Genomic DNA, 8,275 nt, shown 5'->3' on the forward strand with positions numbered 1-8,275 from the left:
GTGTGTGTGTGTGTGTGTGTGTGTGTGTGTGTGTGTGTGTTAGTGCATGCGTTAGTGCATGCGTTAGTGCATGCGTGTCTGTGCCATGGCAGACACTGCCATGGCAGACACTGTTATGTCATCAATCAAAAGTAAGAGAGATTCATAAGAGAAACTATGTTTTTAAAAAAAACGTAATTACTTTGATTAGGAGTGAGCCATCAATACTGAAAAATATTATTTGATGAGCATTTTGCATTTGAGTGTGGTCACACATGTGAATATACGGTAAGTACACGTGGCCGCCCAGTGCATGAGCAATCACTTTAACCCCTTAGCGCAGGACCTATGTTATACCCTTACTGTCACCAAAATTGTGATGGCTATGTCTTAATATGTTACTTAAGGCTCTTGGTACTGTCCTAGCAATGTTGTTATGATGTAGTGGAGTATTTTCAGCAAATAGTGAATAGGCCCGACGCCGAGCCCATCTGCACATTTGGAGTGAGGAGTCCACACACTTAAAAATCTGTTTTTTAAAAATAAAAAAATAAAGGACATTTAAAAAAAAAAGGATTTTTAAATGTGCAGACTCACTCCAAATATAGCCTTTGTCCTGCACCTTTTCCTGGGATGTGCACAATCTCCACCCTCAGCAGGAGCAATCATTAGGCTCGTTTGTGATGACGCAGTAAGATTTTAGCTAGGCAGTGGACATGTGCACTTTGCCAGTTTGATGCATTCTGGTTAGAATCCATTGAAGTGCAAAGAAATCCCGCACACTGTCCAGCAAACTTTAATACAACGTTTCGGTCATACGACCTTATTCAGGTAAAGTTACTTTGTTTAAGTTGGTAACTTTACCTGAAGAAGGTCGGATGACCGAAATGTTGTATTAAAGTTTGTTGGTGGAATGGACAGTGTGCAGGATTTCTTTGCACTTGACTGACAACCCCGCTGGGATAACATCCTACGCACCTGCCCAACTACAGAGGTGTGCAAAAGCGTCTTTGTTGAACTGGTTAGAATCCAGTGCCTAGCAAAAATCACTGCCTGCTTACCACAGAGCAGAAACAATTACTCCACCCTCCGATAGCGGCAATGACATCACGAGTGAAAAAAAACAACAACACTGTCACTTGGAACAGGAATACAATACCTTACAGCATAAACAATAGGCAAAGAGAAATGGTGACCCTGTATGGAGTAGATAGACAGGGAGATATGAGAGAGAGAGAGAGAGAGAGAGAGAGAGAGAGAGAGAGAGAGAGAGAGAGAGAGAGAGAGAGAGAGAGAGAGAGAGAGAGAAATAAGAGACTTAAAAAGAGTGTGTGAGAGAAATGAAGAGAGGGAGAGAATGAGTGTCAAACAGAGAACATCATTGTGAGAGAGAGTGATAGAGAGAGAGAGAGAATTGTAAGAGAGGGCAAGACAGGGAGAGAATAACAGAGAGATAGATAGAGGGAGTGAGAGAAAAAGAAAAAGCAAGATCGATCAAACGCAGCCAGACTGCGAAGTGAATCATTACTCTATCCATCATGGCTGCAGCGAGAGCTGATGAACATTGATCAACACTATTGAGTACATCCTCATCCTCGTCCTGTGCAGCGCAGCGCGGGCCTATGAAAACAAGTACAGGGGGAATATAATCACCACGTACTTTGTCATGGTTGAGATGAAAATTGTACCTTCATAATATGCAGTGGGAAACTACTGGCATAGTAGGCCTACCCTTCTATGACATTGCACAGAGCCATTGACATTCAGATAACAGCAAATTTATAACAGGGGCCAAATTTTAACAGATTGAACAATGACTCTATAGTTATGATTTCCCTTCTGTAGTCATGTCTCTCTTTTTTTGGTAACTATTTTTGTACCGTACATCATACTTTTCATTCAAAACTGTGTCAAAAAAGTGATGAACATTGATCAACACTATTGAGTACATCCTCATCCTCGTCCTGTGCAGCGCAGCGCGGGCCTATGAAAACAAGTACATCCCAACCTGCGCAGCGCGGACCTATAAAAAAACAAGTACATCCCAACCTGCGCAGCACGGGCCTATGAAAACAAGTACATCCCAACCTGCGCAGCGCGGACCTATAAAAAAACAAGTACATCCCAACCTGCGCAGCGCGGGCCTATGAAAACAAGTACAGGGGGAATATAATCACCTCACACTTCTCAAGGCAAATCAAAGCATAGTTTTGCCAGTCCGTGCCAGTCATGGAGGTAGTATAACACCTTGAGACAGTGAACAAGTTCCGCCCCCATTCATGTCAATGGGAAATGCTAGGCTAGTGAATTCAGCCAAAATTGGACGAATTTTTCAGCTTCAAAGATGGAGTTTCATGGAGCTCGTTTCCGACACCAGTTTACTCAGCCAATTACGTTCCACGTTACTGACTGAAGTAAGGTTGACCAGGAAGCTATATGTTTGCCCAACACTAAACTCGTGCACCCACCAATCTTCATGAGCGAAGTGGCGTCGGATATGAGCAAATTTGTGAAAATGGCGACGAGGAAGTGCCTTTGCTAATCGGCGAAGCTATCCAGCCAAATCCTGACCCCCTGGTGCCAGTGACGACATGAAGATGAAGATTAAATTGCTATTAAGCAGAGATTTTTTTGATCATCATTATTTACTGTACTGTAAGTATACATAAAACATAGTTTTAACAGGTCGTGCCAGTGACAGCATAGGCCTAAATATGAAGATTTGATAGCTACTTGTAATCTAAGTAAAGTATAGAGAATATAAAATATAGTTTTGCCAGTCTGTGCCAACAAGAGCATTAAAATGAAGACCAAATAACTGTTGTGTTCTATGTTTTTTTTTAACCACCGTCCACGTAGTTTGTCATGGTTGAGATAAAAAATTGTAGCTTCATAATATGCACCATTACACCAGTGGGAAACTACTGGCATAGTAGACCTACCCTTCTATGAAATTACACAGAGCCATTGACATTCAGATAACAGCAAATTTATAACAGCGGCCAAATTCTAACAGATTGAACAATGACTCTATAGTTGTGATTTCACTACTGTGGTCATGTGATTTTTTTTTTTACTTTTTTTGTACCGTACTGGACATCATACTTTTCATTCAAAACGGTGTCAAAAAAGTGTCAAAATCTTCGTAGCCATTATACCTGCATCACAACTACAACATACAGGCTTCTAAGCAACTTACTGTGTGAAATGTTTTTGTAGAGACCCATTTTCTTTCAAATTTCCTTGGCCACATGAGGAAAAGTGTGGGGTTTTGAGATGTGAACTCCAAAGTGAGCACACACAGAGTGGAATAAAGTGAGATTCCAAAACCCAGTTGATTTCTTTCTCCTTTGCAGTTTACAAGTAACGTACCGTACAGGAAATGTATCCAAATCATAAATATGGCTCCAACAGTTCTGTTGAAATGTTTTGTAGTTGTTTTGTTGTTTTTATAGATTATGATCAAATGTTTACTTTATAGACTTATAGACTTACTGCCCTGAGACTAAATTTACACAGTATTCACATACATCATATGCAGATACCTAGTTCAGAATTTGAGATAAATCTCCAAGGTTTTCACAGCTTTTTGCATCATCATCATCAATGAGGCAAATCGACCAGGAATATAGTGATTTCTACTGTCTTTAGGTAGATAAATTGATTGCACATTTCTAAGGGGAAATGGCATCATTGATTAGCTAATCTATTTGGTACCTACTATATTTAGTAGTTGAGTGATACACACTCATGAACCAGTTAAATATCACTGATGATACAATATCATACCAGTTTTATAACATGATGAGGTAAGGTATTCTTAATCAGATTATATGCAAATTTAGTTTATACTGGTGTAGATATAAAATCTATCCGTATGTACACATACTGTAGACTACACAGTGCACAGCCTCACTCCATTGTAAATGCATGGTGTAGCTGTTTTTACTTACTGCGCGGCCACTTGAGCGAGTGGTGTTCCACTTTTGATCCACATTTGATTTTTAGATGAAAGTTTACTAAGTAATGAAGTCATATTTTCTAGTATGGCCCAAGTACAGTCCTTTTTTTTGCAGCTAAAAATAGCTATTTTTGGATATTCAAAATGGCGGACCATGGAGAAGATCCCCCTTTTCATGTATGAAAAGTGCAATTTTTCCAGTCATAATGAAAGCTTAGAATTTAATATTGGTGGTAAGTATTCATGAAAAAGGTAACATTAGTGAATAGGTAGCATGAATTCTGGAGATAAACAATTAAAAATCTCACACAGTGTACATTTTTTTTTTTTGTTAAATCTTTTTATTTCAAAGCACAATCAAACATATTTTGTCTGTCTTTTGTTTGTACAGTCTCCAAGTCCTTTACAGTCCCCCCCCAACAAGGGATAGTCCGATACACATAACAAATCAGAAACACTGTTAACAATAATAAATAAAAGAAATAAAAAAATAGACAAAAAGATTAAGTAAAACAGAACATACAACCATACATCCATACCTACACACACGCACACTCACACACTCACTTGCGCACACACCCACATCCACACGCACATTCACACACACCCCTACACACAAGCACACAACCATTGAAAACATAAAAAAGTTGGGCTTTAAAGAAAACAGAAAAAAAGAGAAAGAAATGTGGAGGGCATTGCTTTCAATCTCAATATGTACATATAATTAATAACCAACATAATATTTAATATTATAATTATAATTATTATTATTATTTATTTATTTTAATGTGGAATACCTATCAAGGTTTAGAATCTACCTGTTCAAATTGGTCAAACCAGAAATAACAGGACACCAGAGCTCATCAAATAGATGGCCTTTGTTATGTTTCTCCAAGGTCATTTTCTCTAAAGGCAAGAAAGAAGATATTTGGTCCACAAAAGTCTTAAAAGACAGGGGTAGTGCATTCTTCCAAAATAAAAGTATACATTTCTTAGCAAAATAAGTAATCAAAATGAATATTCTTCTTTTAGACTGGTCTAGGACTAAGGCCTTTGTATCATTAAGTAAATATAGACTACTGGTAGGTTCGAACTGTCTATCTAAGACTACTTCAATAAATGAATGGATTGAGCCCCAGAAGTTTTTTAACAGGCTACAATCCCAAAACATATGTGTGAACGTCCCTTCGGTCTCATTACATCTTTGACACTTCGCTGAGATGTCTTTTGATATTTTGTGCATTTTTGAAGGTGTTAAGTAGGTTTTGTAGATAAATTTGAAATTTGCTTCTTTAATTTTATTACTAGTAAAGGGGAAATGAATATTATTACAAATATTTAACCATGCATTATCATCAAATATTTTCCCTATATCATTCTCCCATATCTTTCTCAACCCCACAAATGATGATGGGCCTTCTTTTGTCATAAGGTTGTAAAATATACTTATTTTCCCTTTTAAGGTTTCTGAAGAAAATAACAACTCCTCTATTTTCATGTATGAAAAGTGCAATTTTTCCAGTCATAATGAAAGCTTAGAATTTAATATTGGTGGTAAGTATTCATGAAAAAGGTAACATTAGTGAATAGGTAGCATGAATTCTGGAGATAAACAATTAAAAATCTCACACAGTGTACATTTTAATGAAAAAAGGCATAAGATTAATTTCCATATATTTTATAAATCATCAGTAAAGTTTAGAGACGCACAATAATAAAAGCTCAATAAATAAATGAATAAATAAATACATAAATACATATTTTAAATGAATTAAAAAGAAATACCAAACCCCACACGATAATGAATGATGATGAGTGTCGTTCTCTTCAATGCCATCTGTGAGTCCTTATGCAGATGAACGCCACTGAAGAACATGGCGACATTGATTTCACAAATTAACCCTTATCTACCCACTCCACACACACACACACACACACACACACATACCTGTATACACACTCTCTCTCACACACACACAAACAAACACACACACTCTCACACACACACACACACAAACACCCCCCCCACACACACACACACACACACATGCACACAATCAGACAAACACACACACACACACACACACACACACACACACACACACACGTAATCAGACAAACACAAACACACACACACACTGCCCCTCCTCAAAAAAACGTTGTTTTGCTGCGAGTTAAAAATATCTTGTGCAGAAATAGGTCATCATCAGTGGCCGCGTGCAATTAGCAATGAAGCCATGAAATGCAGAGCAGCAGCTGTGGCCTGTTCTGTTCAGTGTGTGTGTGTGTGTGTGTGTGTGTGTGTGTGTGTGTGTGTGTGTGTGTGTGTGTGTGTGTGTGTGTGTGTGTGTGTGTGTGTGTGTGTGTGTGTTGTGAGCGATGTGGCTGGCACGAGCAGGGGGACACGGCAATAAATAACCTCATTTTAGCGACGCCACATGAGGCACCCTGCCACACCACACTCCCACACCACCACCTCCCCACTACACCACTATACCTAACGCCACCACTACCCCACATGGGGCACCGTGCCACACCCCTCTACTCTACCCCACCCCATACACCACCACTGCCCCAGGTGGGACACCCTACCACACCACACTCCCGACACCACCACACCACTCTACTCTACCTAAAACCACCGCCCCACACATGGGGCACCATACCACACCACACTCCCCACACCACCACCGCCCCACTACACCCCTCTAATCTATAAGGGCCAAAACATACCAAGGCGGAACGGAACGGTCCCGGGACGAACGCGGTCTTTCTGCTTAGTTTTGGCCGGCGTGTTTTTTCTCTGCCTTTCACACTGACAGCGTCGGCGTGCCCAGCCAGTCCTATTGCAAACCCTCCCCACAACCAAAGCTAGCATGCTACTTTGCCATTCATTTGAATGAGACACTGCCGGTCGCCGGCGTGAAAAATACGCTCGAGTTCTATTTTCCAAATGCAGCGCGGCGCGGAGCCGGCTCCCGCGCCGCTGACGCTCGACCACCGCCGGTTGGTGTGTAAGGACAGATATGTTTCAATGTATTTTCACCCGACGCCGGTAAAAAACGCGGCCGTTCCGCAACGCTTTACCGCCCTGGTGTGTAAGACCCTTGACCGCTACAGTGCACACCACACCAGTCTATCCCACTACTACACCACTTACACTCTGCTCTACCTAACCCCACACACCACTACACCACTCTACTCTATAACCCCACCCCCGCCCCACATGAGGTACCCTACCACACCACACCACACTAACCACACCACACTCCCCACACCACCACTACAGCACTCTACTCTACCTAACCTCACCACTGCCTCACATGGAGTACCCTGACACACCACACCACACTCCCCACTACACTGCACAACACCACACCAGTCTACCCCACTACTACACCACTCTACTCTACTCTACTATACTGCCGTGCAAAACAAGAACGCAGTCACTCAAAATGGTCGAAAAAATTTTTATATCGGAAACGGGTTTTAAACTACCTCATTTGTCTTGTGTCAAAAAAATGGTGGTCCAACACCGTCCCGTTTTGGAGAAAACTCATTTTGAAAGTGCAAAAATGACCAAAAAAAAGTTACTGCTTGTTGTATTGTAAGGTTATGTCGTACAAAACAAAAACGCAGTAAGTCGGCGAGTTACTGCTGCACGTTCCAATGGGACTGGTTTGGGAGTAGACAGTAATACTAGCCAAGAACGCAGTAACTCCTGCAGTAACTCCATTTTGTGGCAGTAATACCATCCAAGAACGCAGTAACTCTGTTTTTTTGTGGCAAAAAGACACATAAATTATGTTTTTTTTGGGTTTTTTTGTGTGCATTAAACTTCTATCCTAAACAAGCATTACCAGGAAGTGTCACCACCAATTTACCGACAACACAGTTGTCACGCCATATGGGAAACTTTGAAGCCTTTTTTCTCAGTTTGCCGTTTTCAGAGTTCCTGCGTTCTTAGATTGTAGGGCAGTATACTTAACCCCACTACACCACTCTATTCTACTGCACCACACTCCCCACTACACCGCATGGGGCACCCTACCACACCACACACCCCAAACCACCACACCACACCCCCACACCCCACTACACCACTCTACTTTATAACCCCACAACCGCCCATGAGGTACCCTACCACACCACTCCCACACCACCACTACACCATACTACTCTACTCCACTACTACACCACTCTATTTTACTCTACCACACACCACAAACCACCACAGCACACCCCCACTACATCACTCTAGTCTACCTAGCCCCACCACCGCCCCACATGGTGTACCTTGCCCTTGCCACACCACACACCCCACACTCCCCACTA

Source organism: Engraulis encrasicolus, chromosome 6 (genome assembly GCF_034702125.1).
Source record: "Engraulis encrasicolus isolate BLACKSEA-1 chromosome 6, IST_EnEncr_1.0, whole genome shotgun sequence".
Taxonomy (NCBI): Eukaryota; Metazoa; Chordata; class Actinopteri; order Clupeiformes; family Engraulidae; genus Engraulis; species Engraulis encrasicolus.